The following is a 10,793-nucleotide window of genomic DNA, read 5'->3' as shown; positions in this document are numbered from 1 at the left end:
CCCAATCTATTCTATGATTCTATGATTCTATGATTTTTTTTTTTTTTTGCCAGCAGTTCTTGTGCATATCAAAGGAGAGGGAAAGCTATACCACACCACCCAGCCAGCAGGACATAGTGAGTTCCCATTGGGAAGGACCTTTTCCTTTCTTTCCCTCCTCTCTCTCCCCTTTCCCCATACGGGAGGGGAGGGAAGACCTCCATTTTTGGTTTCTCCAACACACCCAGGGGCCCCCCACATGATGACCACCAGTGATCCAACAGCGCCTCTTACTGACTGTGGTTAGAATTGCACCAAAGGACGCAAACTGTTTACCTTTTTTTTTGTTTGTTTGTTTTGAAGGGGATTATTTCTGGGTATAGGATTATTGTTTGGTTGTTCTACTTGTGTTCTTTCATTGTTTCTTCCAATACACGTATATCTTTTAATAAAGGGCTATTATTCTTCCTTTTTCCACATTTTTTTCTCAATTGGAACCTCTTAATTTTGGATTTACAATTGCTTAGAGGGAGGAGTTTGGGTCTTTGTCATAACTGATCCTCAGCAAAACACTTGTGTCTCATTTAAACTGAGACACCAAATCTGGAATACTGCATCCAGTCTGAAGCTCTCCTACAAAAGACACATTTACAGCTTGAATTCGGTGGGGATCACCAGGGGCTGGAGCACTTGCCCTGTAAGGACAGGCTGAGAGAGCTGGACTTGTTCGGGCCAGAGGAGAGATGGTTTAGGGTGTATTTAACAGCAGTCCCCAGTACTTACAATTAGGTTAGTGAGAGAACAAAGGCTCTTCACAGTGCTATATAGCAGAGGGTATGATACATTCAGCTAAAACTATGGATGGAAAAAATTCTCTATCACAAGGGCTGTCAAATATTGGAGCAGGTTGCCCCAAGAGTCTGCATCAAGAGTCAAGGGTTTCAGGACTCGGAATAAAAGACCTTAATGATCTGATCACTGTTGACCTTGCTTTGAGCAGGAGGTTGGCCTAGGTGATCTACTCAAGTCCCTTCCATCCTGAACAAGTCTGGTAAAGCCAGCAAATGGGCACACATCCCTTTCACTTCTTACTTCTCCAACCCCCAGACAAACTTGTTGACTGTTCAGCCATAAGAAAGTGAGTCAATCTCTAATGACTGTTGAGTATCAAGAGAACAGTGGCTTTACCACACTTGGGAACGACCAAAGGAAAATTATTTCATTTCCTATAAAGCACATGGAATTTGCTATGCAGACATGATCAATTTGTCTGGTGTCATTTTGGACTTTGGTGCAACTGGCCACTACACAAATCTGTGCTGTTTAGCAACTTCAGTTTTGATACTTAACCCAAGGGTCTCGTACTCTGTGAGATGACAAGTGCTTGTCATTTCCTCTTGTCCTTGTGGGATATTGTTTGTCTTCTACTGCAGCCACTTATATAGCCCTCCCACTGAGAAAACCTGGTCCAGAGTACATTGGCCCCCGGTGTGTGTTTTGTATACAGCATTTCCTGCATGGGCTCAGGGGTGCAATGTGAGAACACGATGACACAAGCTCTGCAGTGCTACATTATGGACATGGGTGGTGAACCCTGTTTAGTCTGAGTAGGTGTCTCAGTTTAAATGAGACACAGGTGTTTTGCTGAGGATGAGTTATGAGGAAGACCCAAACTCCTCCCTCTAAGCAATTGTAAATCCAAAGTTAAGAGGCTCTGATTGAGGGGAAAAAATTGTGGAAAAAAGGAAAAATAACAGCCCTTTATTAAAAGATATATGTGTATTGGCAGAAACAACAAAAGAAAACAAGTAAACCAATCAAACAATACTCCTATACCCACAAATAATCCCTTCAAAACAAACCAATAAACAAGCAAAGAAAAAAAAAGTAAACAGTTCAGTTTGTGCCCTTTGGTGCAATTCTAACCACAGTCAACAGGGGGTGCTGTTGGATCACTGGAAATGCAGAGACTGCAGTGGTTTGTGCTGGTCAGCAGGGGGCACTGTGGGATCACTGGTCATTGCCACGTGGGGTGACACCCTCTGGGGTGTGTTGGAGAAACCAGAAAAATGGGTTTCCCTCCCCCCCCACACTGGGAAAGGGGAGAGAGAGAAGGGAGAGAAACAACAAAAAAAAGATCCTCCCCAATGGGAAAAAACTCACTCTGTTCTGCTGATCGAATCATGTGGTATAGTTTTTTCTCTCCCTTTGATGTGCACAAGAACCACTGCTAGGAAAGAAACAAACGGGAATGGGGAAGGCGAAAAAAAAACCTCCCAAAACAATTCCTCCCTGATGAAAATCCAAGCAGAATCCACAGCTGACAGTCAAACTGAGAACAAAAACAGCTCCAAGCTCCTACTTCGACCTTGCTCCAGCTTCAGCAGCCAGCCAGAATTCTTCACCCCCATTTCCCAGGAGACTCTGAGATTCTGAGGCCATTAACTAGAAGGCACCTTCTTTTGTGTTACTTAACTGCTCACTTAACATCCCTCCATGCAGTGGGTGGGGGGGGGGGAAGGGAAAAATTCCTGCTTAGTTCATAAGAACCAGCAAAACCATGACAGCAGGCTAAGTCTGGAAAATGGGGTCAGTCAAGCTCCCTGAGAGTACACACAGGTACAACATCTTCCTGGCTTTAGTTTCTTCCTCTGGTGTTCTAGATGAGATAGAGCAACAATGCATTCCAAGGCTGTGGACACTCAGAATTTTACATTCAGGGTGAAACAGGACTATATGAGTGCAACACACACATTTGCAGGAACTTCTTGTGAAGTGCTGTTTAAAAAAGTTTCTTTTGTGGATGTATGCATGTGGAAGTGGTTTGATTTTAAGGGCAAGCACACAAATTGAGGGGAATGTATACAGGGAACAGCTGAGTTCACTTGGCTTGTTCAGCCTGTAGAAGAGGAGACTGAGAGGACACCTCACTGCAGTTTTCAACATCCTCACAAGTGGAAGTGGAGGGGCAGGTACCAATCTTTTCACTCTGGTGACCAGTGATAGGACCTGAGGGAATGGCATGAAGCTGTGTTGGGGGGGAGTTAGGTTGGATATTAGGAAAAGGTTCTTCACACAGAGGGTGGTCAGGCACTGGAACAGGCTCCCCAGTGAAGTGGTCAGAGCACCAAGCCTGTGTTGAAGAAGCATTTGGACAAATACTCTCAGGCACATGGTGTGATTCATGGGGCTGTCCTTTGCAAGGCCAGGAGTTTGACTTAGACGATCCCTGTGGATCCCGTCCAAATCAGGATATTCTGATTCTATGATTCTAAGTTGCTGCCTGTTAGTCTAAAATACTTGTAAAAATTAACTAGCATTTTTTTGATCATAAATAGGAGCAGCATGTGACCATTATTATTTTCTTTACATAGCAGCAATGAAAAGAAAATTTGAGGAATTAGTAGAAAAAAGATATAGCCTATTTAAGCAAGATCTACTGAAAGAAGGTTTCAGTGAAGCAGATGAACCTCAGGATTAAAGGGTGGGCTCAGTTCCGCGCACACTGTGTCTCACCTAAAAAAAATCCAGTGCGCAGGCTGGAAGATGTAAAGACCTTCCCCGGTTCTTCGTTCGCGAAGAGACTGGCCATTATTCACCCTTAGAAAATATTATAAGTACTTATGGGCTGAGGAGTGTCTTAAAGAGCTCTAATGTGATGTAATTCTTTTCTTTCAGGGAATATGGAACTATTGATGATGTGGATATTGATCTGAGTATTGATGTTAGCTTTCTTGATGTAAGTAATTTAATCACAGGGTTAAATAATGAACATCAATACCCGTTTAATTCTGCTATACATCAGACTCTCTAGAAAACCATCGAGACTTTGCTTTTTCAGAGACTTGATCTTCATAAGTGACTGTCACATTATTGATTGCTACTCAGTGGAAAGGTTTCTTTCTTTTTCTTTTTATGATCACATTGTTAAAATGTGTTGTAGGCTTTTATTTACTGCATATGTATTTCCTTCCAAATATGCTTTGTGAATGGTAAATGTTTTAACTGATATAAATGAAATACTTTTTTTTTTTTTGCTATCCTAGACATTAGTTAGGTGAAAACACTTCACAGAGTCCTAGAGGGAGGAAGACCTTGGCTGGAGCTTTCCTGTGTGCTTCTCAGCATCTGCAGCTGATTAGGGAGAGGCTTCAGTGACGAGACAGCACAGTGGTGCTGTCAACTAGCAGCATGGCTCCTATAACAGTTATGCTGTCAGTAACTCCATATTTCCTCACCTCATCTGTGCAGTAACTTCCTGTCCTCTAGATGTAGAATGAAAATTACTGCTTTTAGGGGCATCATTAGCTTTTGCACAGGTATGTCATTTTCTCAGGTCATCACAGCACATAGGTTCTCAAGCTCTTCTAAAATTTAAGAAAATCTGATCATACCTTGAATTATTGTAATCAGTCTTAAGAAGGAGCAAACATTTCCTTTGTCCTGTGTCATGGCATGAGTTTCCTTTCCATCTTTATTTGCTTCTTTGCTTCTCAGCTTTGAAGCAATATCTCTTGATTGATGGTAACGTCTGCCTGCATTGCAGATGTAGTGTTGTGTAGAAACCTGTGTTCAGTTTAAGTGAGCATACTCAAGAACTGGAAGCAGCCTAACAATGCTTTTAGAGGCATTAGCAGGCAATAGTTTGTCCTGTGTATCAAGTTTAAAGTTGGAATAGATATTCCATGACTGGCTAAATAGATGGATGGTGTTTATAACAACCTTAAGGTAGACTGACAAAATGCAACAGTTCCTCATGATAACTAATGGTGTCTGTTGTTTTCTTTTTATCTTGAACTAGGAAGAGATTGCTGTGTCTTGGGATGTAATTCGCACAGAACCTATAATAGTGCGATTGCACTGTTCACTTACACAGTACTTAAATGGTCCAGGTTAGTCACCAATGTGTTCTTCATGTGACTGTATGGTGTCTTGATCTAAGCCATGTACTAGGTGACAGATGCTCTGCCAAATCTTTGATCCTTCATGCACTTAAATCTACCACTGAGAGCAGTCCTACTAATTTGATATTATGTATATTTGCATGGCTAGACCTTCAGTAATGATGTGGACATTAGTTTAAACTTTCATAGGTTGAGTTTTGGAACTTCTTTTCTTGATATCCTTTGAAATGCAGCTGCTTCCCCTAGGAACTAGGGGTTAAGGAATAAAGATCAACATTTTCTTATATATGATTTCCTGATTTTGGAAATCAGGGATCATCTTCACAGATGCAGATATCACCAATAAGCTATACATACACAGATCTGTGCAGGACATATGCCCTTTTTCATGCACCTTTGAAGAATCAGGTCATGATAATTATCCTGCCAGCTTCTGATTTCTGTGTGACTGTGGGTACTCTGGGGATCTTTAAATTTGGATGAGAATTTTAAATGTTGACAACCTACTCTGGTTGTTATGTGAGTAAGGCTGTCTCATGAGAGCAAAAATGGTCAGACTCATGAAGAATCAACTGAGATTAAAGACTTGGAAACATCTGTATGCAAGAGTCAATTCCAGATATATTTTTACAATGGGAAGACAGAACTGTGTCATTTGAAACATAACTTGCTTGATTTTGGAGGCTTCCAGTGCAAGCTGTCAGTGTAGGCTTGTATCTGTGGGAGAATTCTGCCTCTGGAAAATCAATCGATATTTCCAATCATAATATATTTAGCAAAATCTGTCCCAATGAGGTATTTTTATAGGATATGTTGTCTGTCAATTCTAACTATAAGCCACATTCTGTTCATTCAAATAAGCATTTCATTACATCAGGTTTTTTTTTGTTTGTTTTTTTTTTTTTTTTTTTTTTTTTTTTTTGCTTGACTTTGGTCTTTTTGTATTTTATTGCTGTAATCTTTTGTGTAAATATGCAGATCTTAGAAAATGTATTTGACATAGCAGGTAGCAGTGTTAGTATTCAGAATATTTCTATCAAAATGTAATTTAAAAAATAAAAAAGTGCAGCAAATAAGAGAGGGTGAAGCACAAAGAGCAGTATGCAGTATGAAATGATTTAGTGACATTAGAAGTAACAAGGTATCTTCTACACCATTAACAAGTTTAAAACAGGAAACTTAGTTCCCAGTCCTGAAGCTGACTGATTGTGGGAGTGCCTGAATACCAAGAAAGGCAAGATCAGGACCAGAGGCAAGTGCTTCACTGCTACTGGTTTTATGAGCTCAGCTGCTGTTGTAGCCTTGTTTATTTATTTACCAAAGGACAATGAGATCCAACATCTTTTGTGCTAACAAAAATCGTTGTGTATTCCTCTTCTCCCTTAATTATGTTGTTTTGAGACTATTGGGCCATAATTTTATGCAACATTTTTCTCTGAGTACTTTCTTTTCAGTGATAGAAGAAACAGAAATGCAGTATACTCGAAAACACAAGAGGTATACCTACTACATTGTAGCTGTTTAATATCCTGATTTTAGATAGTTATTCTTCTAATTAATATCTTATCATTGTACCTGTGGGCAGTTTCTCCCATGTGCCTTAGAAACTTGTCTTACATTAGGATGAATCAGCCTTTGGAGGTACTGTCCTGTGTCCTCTGGCTGTAGAGCTTAGACAACAATTGTAATCTAGATATCAAATTTTAAGATTGCTGATCTAGGTATGATGATTCATATTGAAAATATTCTCCCCCTGCCACATCCTAAATTTGACAATCTAAAGACATTGCTACCCCTAATCAAAATATTTGTCCCTTTTAAAAAATTCATCAGTTTGTCATTAAAAGATGAGATTATATTTGAAAAATAACATTAAAGGAAAGGTATCCACGGTGCTTTAAAATAAGCGAAATTGGAGAGTCAGATTATATATATATCTTGCATTTTATTTTAAAAATAAATTTATTAATGGGAAAGTAAAGGATAAACTTTGATATTCTGAATGAAATCTGGTTTTCTCACTGATTAGAATAATATAGATTTCAAAATACTGATTTTCCTTTTTTAATTAAATTTGAATCAGCCCCAGATTCTTGTTTTCATTCCTTTTTATTTTACTATAGTGAAGCAGGAAGGGTTAATCGGGACACTTTTGCTGTGGGCCCATGGGGGCCCCCTACCCCCCCTGTACACTTTTAATTTGCCTTAAGCTATATTTCGTAAGCTGCATTTTGCACAAGGAGACTCTGTCCTGTTCTGAGGGCATCAGACCTTAAAAGAACCACAACAAACACTGGGCAAAGAACCCCAGTCCCATAAATCTCATCCAGAGGAGCCAAGGTGACATCTCAATAGGTGATATAGGCCTAAAGCCAAAGGTTTCTCTAAGGCTGAGCGATCAGAACACATGAACAATAGAAAGAACGAAAGGTCCCCGAGGTGAGGTGAGGATGAGGATTAAAAAACAAGCCCCCAGGATGAAGGCAAACAGGAACTCCCACCAAAATATTCCTCAAAATGGAAACCACACCTCAATCTCCGCCCCTAACTCCACCTGTTATAAATATTGTAATCAAATGATGCAATAACATGAATATGTAAAATTATGTTGCAATCATGATCAAAACATTGTATAAATTATCCGTTCTTACTGAATCACTTTGGAGTTTTTACCTGGCCTGAACAAGTAAATCTCCCTGGCGTCGTCGATAATCAATAAATACCTTGCTGCTTATGGACTTAAAACTCTGTCTCAGAGCAGTTTTACTCACCTGCCCCTTTTTCTGGGCATCAATAGTCATTACTTCCTTATTTAATACAAAGTCTATTCATGCTTGTAATATGTGTTGGCTGTTGCCCTGCCTCGAGGACCTGAGAGTCTCTCAACAAGTGCTGAAATCCATATGCCCCTTCTATCTAGTAAATGCTATTAAAGGATTTTAGTAATACCAGGACCTGACTTCCAACCTTCACCCCTTACACTTTCAATTTTCTGACAGATAAATATGGATATACCAACAATAGGACAAGTCTTGAGGAAAATTCAAGGTAATCCTTGGCCACTGGAATTCATACATCAGGCACTTAGATGATGATTACAAATCATGTATTCATTTGTTCATAGACTGAGATGACATGTCTTCTTTCACTATTTGTTCAATGGCATTGCCTATGGTAAAGGTCCTGATAGAACAGAGTATTTTAATATGACTTGTATGATCATGAGTTATTGATTATTGTTTTAAGTTTGTATATCAATGATATATCCTTTTTCTGTAGTGCCAACTGTGGATGTATTTCAGATCTCTACTAAGGAAAGATTTGGGCTGGGACATCAGCTAAAAAAGTAAGTCTGGAAAAGTGTTTTAAGTAAATATTGCACTTTTTAGTTCCAAGACCATGTCAAGTGGGATAAAATTCACAGGTTGTCAGGTTAGTGGGATCTAATTGTTTTGAATTTGTTTTTCTTTAAATGAAAAATGAAATGGTTTGACTTTTTTAAGTTTAGTTTGGACAGCTAGAATCATTAAGGTTGGAAAAGACCTCCAAGATCATTGAGTCCAACCATTAACCCAGTATGGCAAATATGGGCGCTGAAGAAATGAGGCTGCACACACACCATGATTTGGTTTTTAGGATTCTCCACAGAGCTTTCTCTGCATTCCCCTTTTATTAGGGTTCTTTTGGTAAACAACACCTGGTGTTGTCATTCAGTTAACTAGAATTCCCATGACTTTTTGAAAACTCAGTGTTTTGATTCACACATTCCTTCTCAGCTCCAAGGCTGAAACGTTCCCTTTTGATTCTAATTAACTGAATGCAGGTGCATCTGACTCAGCTTGTTCCCACAACCCAGCACCACTGTGTTCACCACTAAACCATTTTCCCAAGTGCCATGTCCCCATGCCTTTTGAACACCTCCAGGGATAGTGAATCCACCACTTCCCTGGGCATCCTGTTCCAATGCTTTACAACCCTTTCAGTGAAAAAATTTTCCTAATATCTAACCTGAACCTTCCCTGGTGCAACTTGAGGCCATTTCCTCTCATCCTGCTACTTGTTATCTGGGAGAAGAGACCAACCTCACTACAATCCCTTTTCAGGGAGTTGTACAGAGTGATAAGATCCCCCCTGAGCCTCCTTTTCTCCAGACTAAACAACCCCAGCTCCCTTAGCTGCTCCTCATATGACTTACTCTCTAGACCTTTTCCCAGCTCTATTGCCCTTCTCCAGACCTCCTCTAGCACCTCAAAGTCCTTCCTGAATTCAGGGGCCCAAAACTGAACACAGTACTTGAGATGCAGCATCACCAGTACCAAGTACAGAATCATAGAATCATAGAATCAGATGGGTTGGAAAGGACCTCTGACATCATCAAGTCCAACCCTTGATCCGCTGTGGTTACTAGACTATGGCACTAAGTGCCACATCCAGTCTCTTCTTAAATACCTCCAGGGACGGAGAATCCACCACCTCCCTGGGCAGCCCATTCCAATGCCTGATTAGCCTCTCTGTAAAGAATTTCTTCTTAATATCCAACCTAAACCTCCCCTGGCAGAGCTTAAGACCGTGCTCTCTTGAATTACTGGTAGTTGCCTGGGAAAAGAGATCAACCCCCATCTGACTACAACCCCAACTCCCTCAGCCTCTCCTCATAGGACTTGTGCTCAAGCCCCTTCACCAGTCTGGTTGCTCTTCTCTGGACCTACTCCAGCACCTCAATATCCTTCCTGAAATGAGGGGTCCAGAACTGGACAGAGCACTTGAGGTGTGGCCTCACCAGTGCTGAGCTCAGGGGAAGAATCACTTCCCTGGTCCTGCTGGCCACACTATGCCTGATACAGGCTTGGAAGCCATTGGCCTTCTTGGCCACCTGGGCACACTGCTGACTCATGTTCAGCTGCCGGTCAATCCAATCTCCTAGATCCCTTTCTGCCTGGCTGCTCTCCATCCACTCTGTCCCCAGTCTGTAGTGCTGCAGGGGGTTGTTGAGGCCAAAGTGCAGGACCTGGCACTTGGCCTTGTTGAACTTCATCCCGTTGGAATCAGCCCAACTCTCCAGTCTGTCCAGGTTCCTCCGCAGAGCCCTCCTGCCTTCCAGCAGGTCGACACTCCCCCCCAACTTGGTGTCATCTGCAAATTTGCTAATGGGGGACTCAATCCCCTCATCTAAATCATCAATAAAGAAATTAAAGAGAACTGGGCCCAACACTGATCCCTAGGGACACCACTAACGACCGACCACCAACTGGATGCAGCACCGTTCACCACCACTCTCTGGGCCCGGCCCTCCAGCCAGTTCCTAACCCAGTACAGGGCCCCTGTCCAAGCCGTGGGCTGCAGATTTTTCAGGAGAATGCTATGGGAAATGGTGTCAAAAGCTTTGCTGAAGTCTAGGTAGACACATCCACAACCTTCCCTTCATCCACCAGGCGGGTCACCTGATCATAAAAGGAAATCAGGTTGGTCAGACAGGACCTGCCCTTCCTAAACCTGTGCTGGCTGGCTCTGATCCCTTGTACATCCTGTAGGTGCTGTGTGATTGCACTCAGGATGATCTGCTCCATAACCTTGCCAGGCACTGAGGACAGGCTGACGGGTCTGTAGTTTCCTGGGTCCTCCTTCAAGCCCTTTTTGTTATCCTTAACAGAAGTGGCAAGATGGAGTTTAAGTTCTGCCTTCATCTCTCTGATTTTCTTTTGGCAAGACCTAACTATATTTCTAAACTCTTCCTGAGTAGCCAGCCCTTTTTTCCATAACTGGTAGGCTCTCTTTTTTACCCTAATTTCCTTTAAAATCTCCCTGTTCAGCCAGACTGGTCGTCTTCCCCGTCGGCTTGCCTTTCAGCAGACTGGGACAGCCTGTTCCTGTGCGATCAGGACTTCCTTCTTGAAGCATGTCCATTCCTCC

The 10,793-nt window shown here is 41.6% G+C and overlaps 1 long non-coding RNA gene across 1 annotated transcript in view; it reads left to right on the top strand.

Moving 5' to 3' along the window:
* The first annotated feature begins 4,800 nt into the window (after nucleotides 1–4,800).
* LOC114068622 overlaps nucleotides 4,801–10,793 on the top strand; it is a 14,660-nt gene continuing 8,667 nt past the window's right edge. The window contains exons 1-2 of the long non-coding RNA XR_003573630.1: nucleotides 4,801–4,871; nucleotides 8,163–8,229. This is a non-coding gene — a long non-coding RNA (uncharacterized LOC114068622). The remainder of the gene's footprint in view (nucleotides 4,872–8,162; nucleotides 8,230–10,793) is intronic.

The sequence above is a fragment of the Empidonax traillii genome, unplaced genomic scaffold, assembly GCF_003031625.1.
Source record: "Empidonax traillii isolate 1590-97213 ecotype Southwest subspecies unplaced genomic scaffold, ASM303162v1 scaffold1100:size221516, whole genome shotgun sequence".
Classification (NCBI taxonomy): domain Eukaryota; kingdom Metazoa; phylum Chordata; class Aves; order Passeriformes; family Tyrannidae; genus Empidonax; species Empidonax traillii.
The sequence above is the reverse complement of the archived record's forward strand: the minus strand, read 5'-3'. Positions and strand labels throughout refer to the sequence as shown.